This window comes from Dasypus novemcinctus, chromosome 22 (assembly GCF_030445035.2).
Source record: "Dasypus novemcinctus isolate mDasNov1 chromosome 22, mDasNov1.1.hap2, whole genome shotgun sequence".
Classification (NCBI taxonomy): domain Eukaryota; kingdom Metazoa; phylum Chordata; class Mammalia; order Cingulata; family Dasypodidae; genus Dasypus; species Dasypus novemcinctus.
Window position 1 is genome coordinate 13,412,450 of NC_080694.1, and position 23,497 is coordinate 13,435,946.

Below are 23,497 nucleotides of genomic sequence, written 5' to 3' on the forward strand. Positions count from 1 at the left end.
TCACAGATAGTTTAGTTTATCTCTGAAGAGACAAAGAGCCTTCCACCCATAGCCCACATCATTTCACCCCTTTGCCAAAGTTTAACTTGCTAAGCTTTGGCATAATTATTGTTGGAGCTATGAGGTGGATGGCTGTTTGTTGTTTTGAATTATTATTTATCAATCTTTAGTGTAACATCCAGGACTGTTTTTAAAAGTTTAGAAATTTTCATTCTGGACAGCAGAATCCTGGGGTGGGGGCCTCCTGCAGTTATCCTGCGGCCACCGGCGCTCACATGGATTTCTAGTCAGGTTCCAGATCCATCTATTAATTTTATTTTACCCTTGAAGAGTTTACACCTTTAATTTAAAAGGGGTGCTGAAGGGAGATGATTTCTTTTCTATAACTGCTTCCTGCTGGCCATGGGCTGTAGTCATTGCCTAATAAGGTGTAAAACTCTTAATTCATTTTAACTGGAGGAAGAAGGATCTGGCATTCTGTATGAAGTTGGATGAAGTTTTCATATGGTTAATAAGATGTTCACTCTGAAAGAAACAAACTTAGTTAAAAATTTGGAATACCCATTTTTAAAGGAAGACATTGGATTACAGAGGTAGACAAGGTTAGGTGCCTATAAAGATAGCACTCCTTAAAAGCTGGTGGGAACAGCATATATATTCTTTTTAAGTTATCCATCTTCAGAGAGAAATTGCAACAGACACTTAGCTTTGTTTGAAGACACATTCCAAGCTGTTTAATGATTGGCACTCATTCGCTCTGTTAGATGCTCCTGGTGAATTGGCACTCCTTGGGCAACTGGCTTCACTCAGGATTAGAACACTAAGTTGGAAATTCTCTTAGTTTTCACCTGTGGGAGTGATTAGAAATACAGAATAAAGGTTTTTTTACACCTTAGTTTTAATTGTACAATTTCTAGCAATTTTGACTTGTTCAATAGGTGACTTACCAACAGCAAGCAAGCCTCACCTTTGCTACACAGCAGAGTACAGTAGAATATAGAAGTTGACTGAGACTGGCTGAGACTGCCACCTTATTCTAGAGACATGTTTATTAACTGTTTAGAATATGATTTTACCAGGAATTTAACATGTCTAATATACTTCTGCACTTGATCCAAAATAGAAAAGATAACGTTATAATTATTAGGCATATATTTAGTACAGGATAAAAGTACAGCACTTAATATTAACTAATGTATTACTTAATGCATAAGGATTCAGAGTTGCAATTAGTTTTGAGTTTGAGGTTTGTAATACTTTACATGTTATCTCTCCATGAGAGCAGGCCATAATGCCAATTGTGTTTAAGTTTCACTTACAGTATCCTGGTATCATGGCTCCACTTAGCATGTTCTTCAACACAGTGAGCAAGTTGCAGCATCCTTCATCTTAGAGAGATTTTCCAGTATTCTACTAGCCTGGTGCATAGTGCTCTCTGGCACTATGGAACAGCGCCAGTCTGGAGGCGATATCCATTGTACAATTGGCTGTACTGAATCATTATTGGCTGCTGCAGGAGCTTGAAACTGCAGTGTAGTTTCCATCGACTTCAGGAGCAGAACCAGAGGCTGATATGCAAATATTTTCAATTGAGGGGTCAGTGACCAGCCTAGCCAAACTCACATGGAGAGGCAAAATGCAATGTATACAAGGCCTGGTTTGAATGCACAAGAGTTTGATAATGTTAAAGTTTATTCCTTGTTTTTATATATATATTTTAAACAATTTAATGCAACTTATCATATATTAAATGACTGTTTACTTACACAATTTTACCATGACGATAACAGTAGGTACTTTACTTTAGTAATAGAGGGGAAAAAATTATTTTTCATTGTTAAATGAAAACAGAATATTTCCAATAGAATCAAGATAACTTTATATTACCATTTACCTAAATGTGTACTTTACAGTGGCCTTCAGACAGGTTTTATTATCACGAAGTTATTTCTGCTACCAATACCAATCTAAGTTTATTAGTTAACAATGACTTCTAGAACTAGAACTATTTAAACATTTTCAGTTTGGAAGATGTTTTACAAACTCTTTATAATTGACTATAACCACATTGACTAGCCACCTCATGTTTAAATAAACTTACTAAATTACCGTTACCAATGAAAGAAATTTACTCTATTTATTTAAGAGAGTATATCTACACTCTTTTTCCTTTAGTCTAATTTCACCCATGTGAACTTACAATTTTCATTACTCTAAAGATTTCATACATATGTTAATTTAGTTTATAAATTAACTATGGGAGATTACACTCAAGTTAAATAAAATTGAAACCATAATTGTTTATGCAAGGAATGTTCTCTTTTTCTCTTACAGGAAGCTAAAAACTTATTTTCTTTGTTTAAGTTATGAAAATTAATAATTTAAAAGCATACTGACTACCAGGTTTTAAAACACATTACACAATTACTTAATATTTTTATTCATAACCCAGGAAAGATCTCTCCATAGTTTTTATGGACTTTCCTTTACTTACTGAAATTTGTTAATAGAGCCACTAATTACCTATATTTTGTTGGAAAGAAATCTTCTGGAAGAAAATAAGGCTCACCAGATTGTGGAGAAGAAAAGAATTTATTCTCAATCTTGCAAGAAGGGGCCCAGAGCCAGATATGGCTGGTGCCCCGAACAAAGAAAAATGACACAATTTATACCCCTAAGCCTAGCATGCAAGCTCTTCCTCTATTTTTTCATAGATTGGATACTTCAGAAGTTATGGCTTATCTGATATTTAACTTCCCCACGCAAAAGTTTGTGATTTAACTGCTTCCTCTATCACATTCCAACCGTTTTAGTTTTTACCTGCTCCCCTTTGTCAAATAAGGAATAGAATTTAGTGCTGAAGTGGCACCGACTTAGCTCCTTCTTGGGCATCCTTTCACTGCCCATAGGACTGGCCTAAACTGGTCTCCTCCACTGCTGTCCAACCTGGGAGTGGGAGACTAGGCAGCAGGCCACAAGGTTACACCAATCAACATTTTTTCTTATGTGAAAATTAACCTAATCTTTGTTTTTTTACATTTTATGGCTGACAAAAGGTTTAAACTGGGAAATTACTGGGCAAACTGATTCTTAATTCCCTAGCCTAGTAGATAGGTTTAATCTGCCACACCTAGTCTTGCCTTTAAAGCTCTTGCAAAGAGGAGGCCTCTTCCCAATTGTTTCTATAATCAGATTTCTATGACTTTTTCATCCTGCTTAATTTGGGCTTTAAGAATATTTATTTACATATATAACTGCATATTTAATTAACAATTTGAATAGAGCTCTTTTAAGAATTTTCATTTGTTAATTTGATATTATCATCCTGATGTATGAAGACATACACTGAGCAAATGGGCAAACACAAAGTTAGACACAGAAACAAAACTCATTGATATTATTTATAATTTGCATTATTTTATATACTGTTTAGCTTAATTTGGGGCCCCGAAATATACATTACTTATAACTGCATATTTAACCTCAACACTTTGAGCAAATAGGCAGACATGAATAGTTTGACACAACAACATAACTTTAGTTACTTTAAACTTCTAATTCTTACAAAACAAGTGTGACTGCAAAACATTTCAAAGATTCCTGAAACTCTTCTTAATTTGCACTATGACTGTGCAGTTTTATACTATGACTATGCAGTTTTACACAAGAATTTTTTTCCTAATGGATTGTAACCAAAATGTTTTCAATGCTTTAGCACTATTTTTTTGTTTCAGAACTTTATATTTTACTTTTAATTTAGCAGAATTTTGGATAAGCAACAAGATTAATTTTATATATATTTACTGAGGCTATTTGAAGCCTCAGGGAGACAGACTGGTTTCTCTCATGAATTGCCACTCTTAGGAACACTGACCGTCAAGGCAGGAGACTTCTCCCCCTCCACCCCTCTTTTGATTTTGGAGATAAAACTCCAGTGGTCATTTAACCTTATTCCATCAGGCAGCAATTTATTTAGTTTACACTTGAATTCATGAGAGAAAGGGTTACTAATACCAGGACAGGAGACAGTGATGTCCTACCTCTTCTCTGGCCTGTAGGGGCAGAAGTTATTATGAAATAACCATAGGCAAAGGCAAGGGGTGAGGTTAGGCTCGAAGTAACCATAAACTAAGGAAAGGTTAAGTTTAGAGTTTACCCCACAGCCATTACAACATTTGGTATAAAGCGAATTCATTCACAATTTAGCACCATAACAAAAGATTTCAGCTACACTTTTTCCACTGTTTAAACTTTACACCCAGACCAAGCTCCACTAGAAAAGCCAGTCCATTTTCCTGTAACCAAGTTTTTTTTTTTTTATCTAGACCAATTTCCAGGATGTTAGGACTTGAACCTATAAACAACCCTTTTTATTAAAATCAAGCCTCCACTCCTTTAGTCGATATAAGACTAGTACCAGATTCTAACATGCAGTTAGACAAACCCAAAACACCAGGGCTTTTCCCTGGTTTTTCTCCTTTTCCCAAGCCTAGAGAGAACGGCTTCCCCCTAACTTTCTGGGGCTACTAGGGTTCTCTTGGGAGGTGATCAGACTCCCCTTCCTAGCAATTAAAGATAGGGCCTTCCAGACTGTGCTCACCTGGGGAGTCTTACCTTCTTCCATGTTCAGAGTTCTTTTTCGTTCCCAGTAACTTTCTCTTCAGACCTTCCATTGCCCTCGATTTTTGTCGGGAAGACTCTGGCAGAGCCCACATTTTTTCTGGATTAAATTTAATCCAGGGGCACCCAGATTTGGGATTCACCTGAGTCCTCCCGGCTTCCTCGGGGATTTGGAAGGGGCTGCAAAATGCTACCGTCTCTAGCCTTCATTTGTTGTCCCACCAGAGTTGCCAAAAATGTTGTAGAATTTCAGAGAAGTTCAATGATTTGAGTATAGAGAGGCCAGGACTCAGGAATGATTTTGAGAAGGAAAAATGGTTTATTGACAGCTGGCCGGACTCGGGAGCTTTCTGTTTCAATCCCGAGCCCCGAACAAGATTTTTTTTTTTTTTTTAATATTTATTTATTATTATTATTTTTAAATTACATTAAAAAAAATATATGAGGTCCCATTCAACCCCACCGCCCCCGCCCCCCACTCCCCCCACAGCAACACTCTCTCCCATCATCGTGATACATCCATTGCACCTGGTAAGTTCATCTCTGAACATCACTGCACCCCATAGTCAATGGTCCACATCATAGCCCAGACTCTCTCACGTTCCATCCAGTGGGCCCTGGGGGGATCTACAGTGTCCCGTAATTGTCCGTGAAGCACTATTCAGGACAACTCCACGTCCCGAAAACGCCTCCACATCTCATCTCTTCCTCCCGTTCCCCACACCCAGCAGCCCCCATGGCTACCGCTCCCACACCCATTCCACATTTTCTCTGTGGACATTGGATTGGTTGTGTCCATTGCACACCTATGTCAAGTGAGGGCTTAGATTGCACATGGGTACTGGATGCACTCTTCCCGCTTCTAGTTGTAGACACTCTAGGCTCCATGTTGTGGTGGTTGACCTTCTTCAACTCCATGTTAGCTGAGTGGAGTAAGTCCAATAAGTCAAAGTGTAGGAGCTGAAGTCTGTTGAGGCTCTGGGCCTGGGTGTCATATTATCAGTCCAGAGATTCAAATCCCCTACATATATCTTAAACCCAGCACCAACTACAATTCCAATAAAGTAGCATGCAAGTCTTGTGAAAAGAGATCCCCTCTGAGTCCATTTCCATCACGCAGAAACACCAGCTCCAAAGAAGGGCCATCTGTCATGGCAGTGAACCCCTTCTGCCATGACCATAGAACCCGTGGGTCTCTTTATCCCTCAAAAGAACCAATACCTGGGGTTGTATCTACCTTATCTGTCTCTTAGACTCTGTTCAGTTGTACATAGGGGTATTCCTTCTGACAACCTCCAGACTCTTTTTTAGAGACTCATAGCCTTATAATCTCATTTCTCCTTTCCATTTCCCCCTTACATTAGGTCAAACCGCTTCCCGAAGTCATGTTATTATATGTAGACAGGTGTATTCTGCTCCGAACAAGATTTTTTAGTTCCTTTTATACAGAGAGGAAAGGCCAAATGATCCTTTTGTTTCAGTTCTCAATAGGCTTGAATTAGCATGTATCTCCACATCTTAGGTAAGCTTTTAGCATGAACCTCAGGCATTCTATAAGCTTTTAGCATATTTGGTTTGCGTTTCCCCTGAATACTTAAAGTTTATAGACTTTGCATTGTTAAACTGTCTCCTGCTCACCAAGGGCAGGACTGCAGCCTTTTATCATCCCACATCCAAGTCACAGATGGTTTAGGTTATCTCTGAAGAGACAAAGAGCCTTCCACCCATAGCCCAGATCAGTTTTAAGTCTTTTGTTTATTTCAAATTTTATTTGTACTTTATTTTTTATTTTTTTACCTTTCCTGACAACTTAGGTTTGCAGGCTTCATGCAGTTTTTATTAAATTCTAAGACTCTGGTTGACACCTTGAACTACAGATGAAATAAAAGCAGGTTTTAGCTGCCTCCACCCCAGCCTCCCACTGGGGCCGCAGCCTCCTCCCACGCCTCCTCCTCCCGCCTCCTCCTACGCTGCCCCCACCGCAGCCTTCCACCCCCGGCGCAGCATCCCCTGTCGGTTTCAGTTCTCCAGTCAGGACAGGCTCCCCACACGGTGACCGGGCGGCCCGCAGGCTTTCTCCCCCCTCGCTGGCCTCACACTGGAATTGCACGTCCACGATCCAGAACCTCCAATCTTTCCACCCCTTTGCTGATGCAACTAAGGGTGTGAGGATTTACCCCCGGCAGGGACCGAGGTTTACATTTATCTAAGAATCCAGCAACGGAACGGCAGGAAGACACTGACGACTGTTCAGGGCATTTGCCGATGATTACGACAAAAAGAAATTTGTGAAAGCTTTCAAAAAGAAATTTGCCTGTAATGGTACTGGGATTGAACATCCTGAACATGGAGAGGTTATTCAGCTTCAAGGTGACCAGAGAAAAAACATTTGCCAGTTTCTCTTGGAGGTTGGCATTGTCAAGGAGTAACAGCATAAGGTTCATGGATTCTAAAATGAACCTGAGTACGTGGAGAGTTTCTTGAATGATTTTGTTCTCTAGATCCAGTTTGGTTGCCTTGTGAAATGATTCTCTACAGTAAACGGACTTTTCATTTATTTAATCATTCAAACTTGCATTCAGATCTGCATGATTACAGAAAACATGGGGTGTGTAAGCTAGTAACACATAAGAAAATTGCAGTAAGATGGTAATGAAACCCCGTATTCATCTTAACGTGTTTCCAATGGAAAATATTTTGTTTTGAGCGTTTCTTGTTCAGTTTATTACTTTTCACTTTATTAAATGTTTTTTGATTGTATTAAACCACGTATGTTGCAGCTTAAAGAAATAAAAAAGCAGGTTTTATTTAACTGAGTTCTTTGGCACAGTAAAAACTGTGAGATGATTTTCCAGAGGGGGAACTGAGTTACTTTTCAATGTTGTTTTCTTCAGTAGGATGAAGCTTTCACATCCAGAAAAGGTGTTTAAAATATTAAAAGACACATTTTTGTGGTTTTATAAGAATATTTTTGGTGAATTTTATTTTCTGTGGATTTAAGATTTCTAACCAGCAAGGACGCCTAAGCCAACACCACAGTCGAGTGATTATTGTATTATCCTAGTTTGTGTGGTTTGAGCCATAGGCAACAACAGATTATTATTACTTCCCCTTTTTGGCTATAGGGCTACTAGCTTTTTAATTTCTATTTTCAGTGTTTACATTGGTCTTGCTATTAGCATTTCAATTGGAGCAGGAGCTGTAACCTGAAGTGCTGAATTTAAATAGGTAAAGGCTGAGACAACTTTTTAGTTCATTGTTGTAAAGAATTTTATTATTTTTTATTTGCTTCTTTCCATGGCAATTCATTCTTTCTAAAAGACTTGCACTAGTGGGGTTATAAAGTAGATGGAAAGTATAAACAATATTTTGATTTATAGCCTAAGGCTGTGTAGGTGACCAGTAATAGAGTTTCTTGGTCACTGTTAATTTGGGCTGGTACCCCACATAGGGCATTTACTTTTTTGGTAGCAAGTAGTAGGTTGATTACAAAAGCTATTATTACCTTCCTCTCAAAATGGGACATGACTCCTGGAGATGAGCCTCCCTGTACTGAGGGATTACTACCAATTACCAACTAAAAATGCAACTGGAAAAAGACCTTGACCAAAAGGGGGAAAAGATAATGACAAATGACTTTAATGGCTATGAGACTTCAAAGTGAATCAGGAGGTCATTCCAGAGGCTATGATTATGTACATCTCAGCAGGGTCTCATTGACTGCCAGAGTAGATACTACACCAAATAGTTGATGTTCTGAGGGCGCTGGTGACATCCAGACCATATAGTCAGGGAAGATAACTCAGGATTTTGGTGCCCTGCCAAAGGGATGAAAATATACACTGAACCAAAACAAAAGAGTTAAAATTTAGCAACAGAAAAATGAAGTCACTAATTTGATTCATAATTCCTACTCCTTTAGTACATTTGCTTCCAAGCTTTCCATCATTTTCAATCTTTGATTTTCACTGATTTTAAGATTTTTTAAAAAGATTATTTATTTATTTATTTATTTATTACTCTCCCCTTCCCCCACCACCCCGGTTATCTGTTCTCTGTGCCTATTTTACTGCGTCTTCTTTGTCCACTTCTGTTGTTGTCAGCAGCACAGGAATCTGTGTTTTCTTTTTGTTGTGTCATCTTGTTGTGTCAGCTCTCCATATGTGTGACACCATTCCTGGGCAGGCTGCACTTTTCTTTCGCACTGGGCAGCTCTCCTTACAGGGTGCAATCCTTGCACGTGGGGCTCCCCTACGTGGGGGATACCCCTGCCTGGCAGGGCACTCCTTGCGCGCATCAGCACTGCACATGGGCCAGCTCCACATGGGTCAAGGAGTCCTGGGGTTTGAACCATGGACCTCCCATGGGGTAGATGGATGCCCTAACCACTGTGCCAAGTCTGCTGCCCTGATTTTAAGATTTTTGACTGGGGCTGAAGAGGACTAACAGAACATTAACTCATAATTTGTTAGTATTTTTAAAATGTTTTTATAACACAAAAATGATTTGAAAATATGGGACTTTTTTCCATTTTTCTTGCTATTAACAAAACAAGGTTAATTGTAATATAGTGTTAAACTTTAAAGACCATTTTTGGCCAAATTTTTCTGTAATTTAATTTATACCTAGGTTAAGCTTCATTACCAAGAAATAATTTATGCTTCTGCAACCCAGATACCCAGTTAGACTACTTTTCAGGACGCATGCTAGTGTTGAGCACTCATTCCCCTAGCAGAAGAATGAAAGAAAGAGAGAGGAAGCAGCCAAAACAAAGGCATAAAAAGCAGTGGGCTTCCTTTTTAAGGGAGTGGGGGAGTGGGATTCAAATGCATGAAATCTCTCCCACTACTACCAACCTTTCTCTCCTTTAGCAAAGGTAAACCAAATGCTAACTTGCAGTTATCCTAAGGCTAGTGGGTTTCCCCTTTAAGGGAGTCGGGGAGTGGAACTCAAACCCATGAACCTTTCCCACTATAACAAACCTTCACTACTTTAGCAAAGGTCAACTAAATGCTAACTTGCAATTAGCCAAAGCCAAAGAGAAATGGCAAAACTGAAACCAAGTGCTAACTTGTGGTCAGCCAGAAGAAAAACAAAACAAACAAGTAATAAATAAATAAACGAACTCATCTGCCAAGGGAAGGAGATGAACTAGTTCTCTGTCTTAAACTAATGAGCTGATTCCATCTGTGACTGGAAAGGAACTCCACCCTGAGTAACCCATGATTCCTTGGGAAAATCCAAAGTGGTTGGTGGAGTTGGGGATGCCCTGGTGCAGACAATACCCTCCACAGTCCACCTTGAAAACATTTACTGCTTACCATTTTTATTTATTTTGTTCCCAGTGGGGTTGCCAATTTATTAGATCTCAAAGCTGGGCCTTTGGGGTTAAACAAAGAAAAACTTTAACACAAGATTTAGGCAGAAATTACATTTATTATGTCTACAGAAAGGAGTTAAGGTCAGTCTAAAATGACTCAGACCTGACTCCCCATGCTGCAGTTTTGCTTTTACTTAAACACATAACTTACTACTTAGCATTTGCTTTGATTATGCATTAATTCTTATGCATATGCATGAACATACAAAGTTATATAAATTGTATGATTAGGGTGTTTAGGAGATTATGCTTGCACATATATTACTTGATTTAAAAGGAGATAGATAGCTCCACCACTGGATGGGAATTTTATTATGTTAATTAAGGAAGTTGAAGTGAGGAAAGTAAGGAGTTTCTCTGCACAGGTCCATCCAACTAGTTGAAACTGTTTTTCATGCTTCTTTGCTTCGACAGGATGTTCTTGACCACCAAAAGTGGAATTTGGCACCAAGAGAGGGTTGCATCTCATTACCTTCTAATTTACATATAATTCAAAATTTTGGATTTTAGCAACAAGGGAGAAACAAGTTACTTTCAGGAGTTAGGTCACCCTACATTCATCACTCCTACCTTATTTCAATTCCCTTGTTTTTATTCAATCTGCTTTTTGTTGCTGTAAACCATTGACAATATTTCAGATCTGATAAAGTGGATACTGGAAGACTTCTATTTATTTTCTTGATTTTTGTGTCTTGAAAGCATTTTTTTAAAAAGATTCTTTTATTTTTTTTTTTATTTCTCTCCCCTCCGACCTCTCCCCCCTGCCCCGCACTTCACCGCCCTGGCTGTCTGTTCTCTGTGTCCATTTGCTGCATCTTCTTCTTTGTCCACTTCTGTTGTCAGTGGCATGGGAATCTGTGTCTCTTTTTTTGTTGTGTCATCTTTTTGTGTCAGCTCTCGGTGTGGGCAGCACCATTTCTGGGCAGGCTGCACTTTCTTTCACACTGGGCAGCTCTCCTTATGGGGCGCACTCCTTGCGCATGGGGCTCCCCTACACGGGGGACACCCTTGCCCTTGCGTGGCACGGCACTCCCTGCGCTCATCAGCACTGCATGTGGGCCAGCTCCACATGGGTCAAAGAGGCCCGGGGTTTGAACTGCGAACCTCCCATGTGGTAGATGGACGCCCTAACCACTGGCCAAGTCCACTTCCCCCTTGAAAGCATTTTGAACTCTCTAAATTTGCTAGCTTCAGTGACATAAATCTTTGAAGCTATTTGTGTTTTTATTTATTACATTCAACAATTATTATAAATAAAAACACTAAAAGTAACAGCAAAATGCATCAAATGTGTAAAAATGAAACTAATGAAAACTGTACACAATTTATTGAGAACTAGAATATATCATCGTGAAAAATTAAAGATATAAAGATGGAGGGAGAGATGTAATTCATATATAAGAAAATCCTACATTTTAAAGATATGAATTCTTATGAAATTATCCACTCCGTTTAACAAATGTGATTTAAAATGCTAGTTGTTTTCTTTGTAGGGGGTATTGGTAATTTCTAAGACTTAACTGTTCCTAAAATGTATATAAGAAAACCAGTGATTCAAAAATTGATGACAATTTTGAAGAATAATAATGTTGAAAAATGTATACTGATAGAATTCATGATTTCTAAGAGCAATGGTAATTAAACCATATGGTATTGGTGAAAAGTCAGATAAAAAGGCCAATGTATCAGAATAAAGACTGCATACATAGGTCCACATATATACATTGTCCTTATTTACAGGAAGGCAACAAGTCAATTCACAGGGCAAATGAATGGTCCTTTCAATAAATGCTACTGTAGAAAATAGATACCTATATATTTTTTTAAAATCTCAAATAATTAAACTTTAATATGTGGCGGAAGAAGGGGAAATTTTTGCCTATTGAGAAATGTAAAATAACAAGTAAACAAATAAAAAATAAGGTTTTTAGAAAAGTTATATGATAGGGTTTTACTGCCTTGGAAATTGCAAGAATGTATGAATCATGGTTATAAAAATACAAACTATAAATTAACAACAAATAATTTTTTTCTTAATTAAAATTGTGAATTTCTGTCAATTGACTGACACTATTAATAATCAGACACCAGGGGCTCCATTCCTGCAACCCAATAGGAAAAGAGAGGATCTGTGTTTCCTTGACCTCTCTGAGCAAGTGCAAGCACTTTCAGCCCACATGGATTGGATTATTGAGTATCTTTGACTCTATCTCCACATTTGGCACCATCTTAGAATAGGAGGGGGCTGGTGTTTCCTCAGCTTTTCTGGTCAATAGCATGCACAGTTGGCCTGCATGGATGGGACTGTTGGGCACCTGTGGATCCATTCCCAGCCCACAATAGGATAAGATGGGATTACTGTGTCCTCAACTTCTCTGGGCAATGGCAGGCTCTTTCAGCCTCCATGGACTGGATGATTTAGCACCTGTGGATCCACCTCAACTCCCTAAAATGTTGAGATGGCTGGTGTTTCCTCAGCATCTCTCAGAAACAGCAAGTACTTTCAGGCTACAGGGACTGAACCGTTGGGTGTCTGTGGAACCAACCTCACTATCCAATAAGATAGGAAGAGGCTGGAATTTTCTCAGCCTCTCCAAGCAGTGGCAGGCCCTTTTAGCCTACATGGACTAAACTGTCAGGAGATTGCATTGCCACACCCCAAAATACAGAGGGGACTCTCAGGGCAACTGTTGGTACATTCAGCTCACATGGATTAGATTATTGGGCACTCCAGAGGCCCAACCCCACCCATGGCAGGGAGGGTTAGTAGTGCTACATCAGTCTACCTGGGCAACTGCAGTCAGTTTGGACCAGCACAGCATAATTGCTGCTAACAGCTTCAGCATAATCCCTGCACCAGGCAAAGGAAGATTGTGAAGATTCATCAGCCTCTCCAGGCAACTACAGACAATCTTGGACTGCAAAACTTTGATTATTACACATGATTGCTGCTATGTCCTTACCCCTGGCAGTGGAAAAGGTGGGAAATTCTCATTAGTTCTTGTGGCAACGTGGACAGCTTTAGCCTTCACTGCTTACAGCATCAACTACACCCTCAGCTCTTACTACAAAACCAGCAAGGGAGAAAAATGCAAGAAAGCCTTAAACTAAAGAGAGAAATTTCACCCAGAATAAATACATCTATTAACACAGACACCAAAAAAAAATTACAATCCATACTAAGAAACAGGAAGATATGGCCAGTTAGAGGAACAATCTAAGTCTCTAAATGAAAAAGGAGTTGAGACAACTAATCAAAGATGTTCAAACAACTCTCCTTAATAAATTCAACAAGATGGCTAAAGAGATTAGGGATATTAAAAAGACACTATGTGAGCACAAAGAAGAATTTGAAAGCATTCAAAATAGCAGAACTTATGGGAATGAAACACACACTAAATGAAATAAAAAATACATCAGAGGTCTACATTAGCAGATTTGAGGAGATGGAAGAAAAGATTGGTAATTGTGAAGAGATGGCATCTAAAAGGGAACATGTGAAAGAACAGATGAAGAAAATAAGGGAAAAATTGAACAATCTCAGGGAACTAAATGACATCAAGAGACATGCAAAAATAAGTGTCATGGGAGTCCCAGAAGGAGAAAAGAAGAAAAAAGGGCATATTGGGTATTTGAAGAAATAAAGGTAGAAAATTTCCCAAACTTATTGAAGGACATTGTGGTAGTTTGATATTATTTATGAATCTTCAAAAAAGAGAAAAATTGTTTGCAAATTGTTCTGTTCCTCTGATTATAATTAGATTTGATTGTATTAAATTCAAAGGTTTTACGTTTACTTGATAAAAGATTAGGGCATTGGTCTGAACATGTCAGTAGGGCATTACTCAGGGTGAGTCCCTACCTCATTGCTGGGGTGAAATTAAAGAACAGTCACTCAATAAGACACATAGAAAAGGGAGAGTTCCAGAGACACAGGAAGAAAGAGAGCTCCACAGACATGAAATAGGAGATGATCTGTCATGTTTGATCCTGGGGTCCCAGGGAGAGATGAGTCATTTGCTTGATATTTACAGTTGAAAAGAACAGAGCAACTGAGTAGTTGATGAAGCCTAGAAAGAAACTATCCCTATGCCAGAATGATATAGGGAGCCCTGAGAGATGAGCCCTATGCCAACCTATAGCTGAGATCAGAAGAAACTGAGCCCATGGAGCCTTAGGAGGAAGAAGGAAAGCTGAACCCTAGCAGAGACCAGCAAACATTTTGCTTCAACACATGGCAAGTAGCTTTGGTGAGAATGTAATCTTGAGTTGGACTCTTTAGGGCCTTATAATTGTAAGCTTCTACCCCAAATAAATACTTTTTATAAGAACTGACAGATTTCTGGTACTTTCATCAGCACCCATTTTGGCTGACAAATACAGATACACATATCTGTGCCCAAAATCTTATATGTGGCAAAACTGTCTTCATAAATAAGGATGAGTTTAGAATATGCACAGATAAACAGAAACTGAGTTTATAAAAAAGAGACTTGTTTGCAAGAAATACTAAAGAGAACATTACAGCCTGTAAAGAAATGATAGGAGAATAATGCTTGAAAGACAGTCTAGAAATGAAAATTATAACAGTAAAATTAACTAAAAGTATAAAAAGAGTTGTGAAACTAAAATATGATAAAACCCAAAGGTCAAAATGGGTGAAAAATGAACTGTCTTTTACAGTAATAACATTGAATGTTAATGAATCAGCATCTCTAATCAAAAGACAAAGACTGGAAGAGTGGATAAGGAAACATGAGTGATCAATTACTGACTATAAGAATGTCACCTTAGACCCAAGTATACCAATAGCTGAAAAGTGAAAGGTCAGAAAAAATAATACCACACATTCAGTAACAACAACAACAACCAAAGTTGAAGTAGCTCTATATATATCAGTTGAAATAGACTTTAAAAGCAAAACTGGTGCTAAAAATGTGGACATTATTATTAATAAAAGGGGTAATTCTTAAGGAAGAAATAACGATTGTAAATGTATATGCACCTAACCAGTATGACCCAATGAGGCAACACAGGCAAACTGAAGGGAGAAATAAATATCTCTACAATAATAGTTGGAGACATCAATACACCACTCTCAGTATTGGACACAACATATGGGCAGAAGATCAATAAAGAAACAAATAGTTGAATAATATGAAAAATATGATATACCTGATACACATATACAGAACATTGCACCCCCAAACAGCAGGATATAAACTCTTTGTGATTGCTTATGGTCTTGCTCCAGGATAGACCATATATTGGCTGACAAAGAAGAAATTACTAAATTCAACAAGATCAAAATTGTACAAAGCACTTACTCTGATCATGATAGAATACAGTAGGAAGGCAACAAGAGGCAGAAAAATGGAAAATTCACAAATAAGTAGAGATTAAACAGCACAATCCACAATCTTAAATAACCACTTGGTCAAAAATGAAAATTTAAGGGAAATCAATAAACATCTTGAGATGAAAGAAACCAACAACAAAATTTCAGAACCTATGGGATGCTGCAAAGACATTCCTGAAAATGAAATTTTTAACCTTCAATGCTAACATTAAAAAAGAAAATAGAGCTAAAATCAGTGACTTAATTTCACTGCTGGAGGAACTAGAAAATGAACAGCAAACTAATCCCAAACAAGTGGAAAGAATGAAATAACAAATAACAGAGCAGAAATAAATGAAATTGAGAATGAGAGAGAGAAAGAGAGAGAGCGAGCGAGAGAGAGAGAGAGAGAGAGAGAGAGAATTAAGAAAACCAAAAGTTGGTTCTTTGAGAAGATTAACAAAATCAACAAACCTTTACCTAGACTGGCAAAAAAAGAGAGAAGATGCAAATAATAATGAAATAAAAAATGAAAATGGGGACATTACTACTGACCCCACAGAAATAAGAAAGATCATAACAGAATGCTATGAAGAACTGTTTGCCAAAAAGCTAGACAATGGAGATGAAATGGAAAAATTCCTAGGTATGTACGAACAACCTACATTGATCCCAGAAGAAAGAGAAATCTCAACCAACCAATCCCATGTAAAGAATTGAACCAGACTTCATACAACTCCAAGACTAGACAGTTTCACCAGTGAGTTCTATCAAGCATTCAAAGAAGATTTAATACCAATCTTATTCAAGCTCTTCCAAAAAATTGAAGAAGTAGCAATGTTACCAAACTCATTCTATGACATACTATCACCCTAATATTGAAGCTAGATAAAGATTTTAGCAAAAAAAAAAAAAAAAAAAAATTGGGGACCCATTTCCATAATGAGTATGGATGGAAAAATTCTCAAAAAGGTAATTGATAATCAAATCCAACAACACATTAAAAGAATTATTTTTCATTATCAAGTGGTTTTTATATCAGGCATGCAAAGGTGTTTCAACACAAGAAAATCAGTCATTGTGCTACACCATATTAATAAATCAAAGAATAAAAATCACATGATCCTATTGATTGATGCAGAAAGACATTTGACAAAATACAGCATCATTTCTTGATAAAAATAATGTGAAAGCTGGAATTGAAGGAAACTTTTTCAATGTGGTAAAGGCCTGATATGAAAAATCCACAGCTATCATTGTCCTAAATGGTGAAAGTCTGAAATATTTCCTGTTGAGATTGGGAACAAGCAAGAATACATACTGTTACCACTGTTGTCAATATAATGCAACAGGTTCTAGCTAGAATAACCAGGCAAGAAAAAAAAAATAGCATCCAAAACCCAAAGAAAGATGTATGACTTTCACTATTTGCAGATGATATGATCCTCTGTCTAGAAAGATAAAAAAATCAATAAAGCTGCTTGAAATAAACAATTTCAGTAGTGTCAGGATACAAGATCAATATGCAAAAATCAGTGGTGTTTCTATACATTAATAAGCTTAACCAAAAATATAAAGCACTTATATTCAGAAAACTACAATACATTGCTAAAAGAAATTTTTAAAAGACCTAAATAATTGGAAGAACATTCCATGCTCATGGATTGGAAGACTAAATATCATTAAAATGTCAATTTTACCCAAATCAATATACAGATTAGATGCAATCCCCCAAAATATTCCACCGGCATTTTTTAAACAAATGGAAAACACAATTAACAAATTTATCTGGAAGGATAAGAGGCCCTGAATAAGCAGAAACATCTTAAAAAGGAAAAACAAAGTTTGAAGACTCACAATTCCAGCCTTTAAATCATATTAACTAACTATAGTGGTAAAATCAGCATGGGCCTGGCATAGAGATAGACACATAGGCCAATGGAACTGAATTGATGGTTCAGAAGCAGACCCACACATCTATGATCGAGTGGTTTGCAAGCCTATGAAACCCACCCAGCTGGGGTAGAACAGTCTATTCAACAAATGATGTGGGGGGAATTGGACATCCATATCAAATATAAAGGACGAGGATTGCTATATCACACCTTATACAAAAATTAACACAATATGTATCCAAGACCTAATATAAGAGCAAGAAACATAAAGTTCCTAGATAAATTACAAGAAAATATCTTCAAGACCTGGTGGTAGGTTCTGCATTCATAAACCTTAGACTGAATGCATAAGCAACAAAAGAAACTATGGATAAATAGGACTTCCTCAAACTTAAAGACTTTTGTGATTCAAAGGGCTTCATCAAGAGGATGTACAGGCAACCCATTCACTGGGAGAAAGTATTTGGAAACAACATATCTGATAAGGGTTTGAATTTCATTCTATATAAACAGATCATACAACTCAACAATAAAAGAGTAAGCAATCTAATTAAAAACTGGGCAAACTTTTAAAATAAACATTTCTCCAATGAGGAAATACAAATGGCCAAAAAGCTTATGTAAAAATGTTCCATATCACTAGTTATTGAGAAATGCATATTAAAATGACAATGAGATATCATTTTACAACACATAGAATGGCCATTACTAATAATACAAAAAACAAGTGTTGGAGAGGATGTGGAGAAATACGAATATTTCTTCACTGTTGGTGGAAATGAAGAAGAGTCAGCCTCTGTGGATGAGAATTTGGAGGTTCTTCAGGAAGCTAAATATAGAACTGTCATATGATCCAGCATTTCTGCTTCTAGGAATATATCCAGAAGTACTGAAAACGTGACATGAACAGACATCTAACAGAATATTAATAGTGGCATTATTCATAATTGCCAAAATGGAAACAACACAGGTGCTCATAAACCTATGAAAGGATAAACAAAATGTAGTATATACATATGATGGAAAAAATGCTGAAATAAGAAGAAATGAAATTGGCACACATACGATCACTTGGATAAATCTTGAAGATATTATGCTAAGTGAAGTAGCCAGACACAAAAGGACAAATATCACATGACCTCAATACTATGAAGTATAAATGCATAGAGTAAAAACCTTGAGTGTAGGTTATTAGGAGATAAGAGGAGGACTGAAGGATTACTGGTGCTTAAAGTATGTAGAGGTTTCAATTAAATGTAAATGCGTGGAAACAAATATGGTTGATGTAAAACCATGAGTAAAAGCCAGTTTATAAATGGAATTGTGGCTAAAAAGGGAAGTTTAGGGATGTAAATATTAACTGAAAGAAAATTATAGAATAATCTAGGGATTGAATAACACAGTCAACCCAGAAGTGGATGAGAATTGTGGTAATGGTACAGATTCAGAAATGTCCTTCCATTTGCTAGAACAGATGTACATCACTATTGCAGTGTGGTGGAAATGTGGAAAAGCATGGGAAAAATACAGTCGGTGTGACATATGGACTGTGGTTAACAACAGTAGTGTAATATTTTTGCATCAATGCCAAAAATATACTTACTTGATAATGGGGAGTTGTGAAAAAAATCATGTCAAGTGTATTCTTTGGACCATCGTCCATGGTAATAGCCTGATAATATTATCTCATAATCTGTAACAAATCTTTCCCCACAGTGTGGTGTGTTGATTTTGGGGTGTTGTATGGGCATTCTACACATGTGCCTGATTATTTAGTAAGTTTGCAACTTCGGTCATAAGAATATATAAGAAAATAATAAGGTGATTTTGGGGGAAATACACCCAAATGTAATATATGGACTCTAGTTAGTAGTAATATTTTATGATACTCTCTCATATTTGTAACAAATGTTTCACAACAAAGCAAGGTGTTAGTAGTGGGGTTATGTAATGGATCCTTTTATGATGTGATGCATTTTTGTTTTGTAAGATCACAACTTTTACTATACACATTGTTTATGCATGTTGATGAATGATTTACTTCAATAAAATTTTTTGAAATGAAGAAAATACCCAGTCAAAACCTATTTTGTTGAAAAAAATTATATTTAAATTAAAAAGAATATGTATGTTGAAAATGAAAGGTAAAAGAAATAGAAATTTATGAATAATGAAAGCACAGACCAAAAGATATCTGACCATATCTTTTTCAATAATGGCAGGGTATAGGGCCAGAAGTATAACAAAATGTTAAGAGTTATTTTGCATCAAGAAAAATGGTTCAATTCAATAGAAACAGCTAATAATGCCAAATTTTATATGCCTACTAACATTTCTTAAAAATATATATTGCTCAAAATGATGTAACAAAAAAGAAACTTTTAACTTCCAAAATTTTATTTGGAGGTATAAATAGAGTATGGTTAGTATATAAAACATGAGGAAAATCAGAAATGTATAGACTTGAACAGTGCAAATGACTAAGTTGTTCTAATTACCACATATACACCAAATGGCCTAACGATCTAGAATAAACATTATTTCCAAGTACGCTGTACAATGCATCATAATAGATAATTTGCTGTGTGAAATTCAGCATATGTCAGCAGATTTGAATCACTGACAGTCAAATGAGCATAGTTAATTAAAATGGAAATCAGTGACAAAAAATTAAGAGAAATTCTAAGATCCAGAGAAGGCTTTCACTCTCCAGACTGGTTCTAAAGAGCATATATTGGGGTTTAAGATATATTTAGGGGATTGAATCTTTTTACTGGCAATATGATAGCCAGGCCCTGAGCCTCAACAGACTCCAGCTCCTACAATCTGATTTATTGGACTCACCTCACTCAGCTAAGATGGAGTTGAAGAAGGACAACCACCACACCATGGAGCCTAGAGTGCCTACAACTGAAAGCAGGAGGATTGCATCCAGTAACCATGTGGAATCTGAGCCTCCTCTTGACATAGAGGTGCAACGGACACAACCAATCCAAGTTCCACAGAGAAAAGGTGGCATTGGAGTGGGAAAAGTGGACATGGTGGCTGATGGGTATGGGGAATGGCAGGAAGAGATGAGATGTGGAGGCGCCTTTGGGACTTGGAGTTGCCCTGGATGGTGCTTCAGGGGCAATCACCGGACATTGTAAAGCCTCCCAGGGCCCACTGGATGGAATGGGAGAGAGTGTGGGCCATGATGTGGACCAATGACCATGAGGTGCAGAGATGCCCAGACATGTACTTACCAAATGCAATGGATGTGTCATGATGATGGGAGTGAGTGTTGCTGGGGGGGGAGGGGTGCGGTGGGGGTGGTGGGGTTGAATGGGACCTCATATTTTTTTAATGTAATATTTTTACAAAATGAATAAAAAAATAAAAAAATAAATAAATTAATTAAAAAAAATAAAGAGCATATATTGAAGTGTCTTCTAATATGCCTCTTTTCCAGGTACTAGTCCAAATATTTTATTCTATGTTCCACTGTGTCACATCCACAGCAGGCTCATGAGGGTGGACAAAGCTGTTAGTGTGTTAACAAGATGAAGAAACTAAGTCCCAAGAGAATAAGTCATGTGAAGACCTCACAGGCTTTCATGATTATATTTGGCAACAGGTGAGTAACTAGCATTCAATAACTTCTATTTGATATTTTAGGCAATTTTAGAGGGTCATTTTGCCATTTAATCTAGTACAAACCTTGAGATTTTGGCCTGCTTTGTGAATATCACCAATTCCTCAGGAGAAAACCTGAGGAAATATTTATAAATATAAAACGAGAAATACCTGTTTTCTGAGATTGTGTTGAAGCCAGATTCTGGGCATTCCTACCACTGCTGTTTGGTTTTAAGTGTCCACATACATTTCACCATACAAATAATCATAATAAAATAATTGTAACTTTACTTCTGTTTAATTATTGCCTCATTATTTAGCAATTCATTACATAGCTTCACAGATGCTAAATATTTCTTGATAACAAAATTTGTGTTCAAGCACACATTATATTTATGTCCTTTCTCATTTTCTGCCATCAATTATCCACAAATTACCTCTGGGCAATGTCTGTTATAGATGCCAAGAACTGTGCACACATAGGTTTTCCCTAAGGCCATCTGGAACTGAACACAGAGGCACTCGTTATGAAACAGAGAATTCCTCTCAGGATAGCAGCAAATCTTCCCACTTGTGCTTGCTTGCACCTGAAGTAGGATTGGACCCTTCCTAGAAATCCTGACTTGCCAATACAGCATAACAAGGCAATATTACCTTGTGAGTATATTTGTTATTAGTTATTATTTTCCTTCTCCTTGACCACACTCCATGAATCATCCATAAGTCTTTCTTAACTGTTTAGTTATTTGTTGAGAGACACTTCCATTAGAACTAGAATAGAAAATATAGGTAGGGAAGGTATTTACATAATGAGACCAATGTCTTCTTTTCACTCTATTACATTAAAATCATTCATTTCAGAACTTTTATGAGAATTGCTGGTTCTCTTAAGGGAAGAGTGATCATATATCAGCAATGGATGGAGCTGTTGTCAGCAATGCGGGCAGGGGCAGTGGTATCTTGGCTTGCTGCTCAGAGCTTCAGGAATGTGGAAGGCTAAATTCTACTAATAGTTAAGTAAATTTTGTGATGCGGTTTGTGATTATCTACAAAGTGGAAACGCTTTTTTATGTATTTTTTGCTATGCAATTAATAATTTTATGAATGTTTGTTAATGAGTTACATTTTGCCAACCTATACCAAAGGCTTTTCCAATTTTTCAAAGTGAATCAGTGCATCTCTGACATAAAAGTTAATGTAATCCCTTATATTTCAGGTGTAATTCTAGGATTTTGTAATAGCATTTCATGAAAGGGCATGTAAGCATCTCTTCATTATTCATCCCACTGCTTCCAGACCAGTGTTTGCATACAACTCATCCAAAATTATTTTGAAAGATTGAGTTAATTAAAAAGAAATTAAAATTAGATTGATATGTGAATGCATAAGTTAATGAAGAAATATATTAATGCAGAAAATATGTATTCCTATTCTTCAGGTTGAAAATTCATCTTTCAAGTATTTACAGAAAAGGCGATGCATAATTTGCCTTTGCACTTTCAGGCATGAGAGCACCCATACAATATTCTAACCACCCCCAGAGATATCTATCATGCATCTGCCAAACTAAAGGCAAGGAAATGGCCTCAAATTTTAAAAAATCATTTAATACCTTTTATACTGATTTTATATTGCTGTATAACTTGGAGCAAAACAAAAAGTAAAAGTAAATGCAATAAATTGGGATTTCCTTATCCTTTTTTATTTCTTGGTTTAAAAAATAGCATTCTGTAGACTTAAGATGGAATGAATGCAAATGTAGATGAGACCTTTTCTTAAGCTTATTGTCAGTTACATGTATTCTTATTTATGCCTTTCAAAACATTGCCACCATCCTCAGTACTTCTTCTTTGAAATGTTTTACAATTGTTAAATTCATAGATAGGTAATTGCTACATATTTTCTAGATAAAGAAATTTAGGTTAAAAGATATTAGAGAATCTCCCCAGTGCTACAAAGCAATCGAATGGCAAAGTTGGGATGCAAAGCCTATCTTTGCCTGATGGACATAACTTTTCAACTCTGCTACATTGTCATGGAAATTCAAGGTATAAACCTGAAACTTATTGGTGAATGTGATATATTAAAATATTACTCACAATTTGTACAAACTGTATGTGGTGGATTGAATTGTATACCACAGTTTGGATATGGTCTGATTCTAGTGTGTGTGGATGCTTTATAAATAAACTATTTTCAAGATGTTCTGCAGTTAAGGTGTGGTCCCACTGAAATTGGGGTTTTATTCCAGATTACCTAAGAGTCCTTTTTAGGCAGAGTGAAGGTCAGATGGAGAGAGAAGCCAGGAGAGGCCACTATGTGCATTGCAACGCAGCAGAAAAGGCAAGGGCCAAAGAGTACTTACAGGTAGACTCAGAAAGCCAGTATTCTTGGAAAAAGCAGCGCCTCAATTTTGTAGTTCCCTAGACCCATAACAGTGAATGAAAAAAAAAACTGTTGTTTATGACAACCTATTTCATGGTTTTTGTTTATCATCCAGGAAACTGAAACACTATGAAAACCCATTGTCTTTCTACAATATGATAGTAGCAGTCTGAATAGACTTTCTATTAAGAAATTATTTTTAAGATCTCAGTCTACAGAAAGGGAAATAATAGTTTAGGGTAGACTTCTTAGACATATTGAACA

The 23,497-nt window shown here is 37.0% G+C and overlaps 1 long non-coding RNA gene across 1 annotated transcript in view; it reads right to left on the reverse strand.

The window, feature by feature from the left end:
* Window positions 1-707: 707 nt before the first annotated feature.
* The window catches only part of LOC139437365 (uncharacterized), a 51,481-nt gene continuing 28,691 nt past the window's right edge, over window positions 708-23,497 (reverse strand). Inside the window, exon 2 of the long non-coding RNA XR_011647122.1 lies at window positions 708-848. This is a non-coding gene — a long non-coding RNA (uncharacterized lncRNA). The remainder of the gene's footprint in view (window positions 849-23,497) is intronic.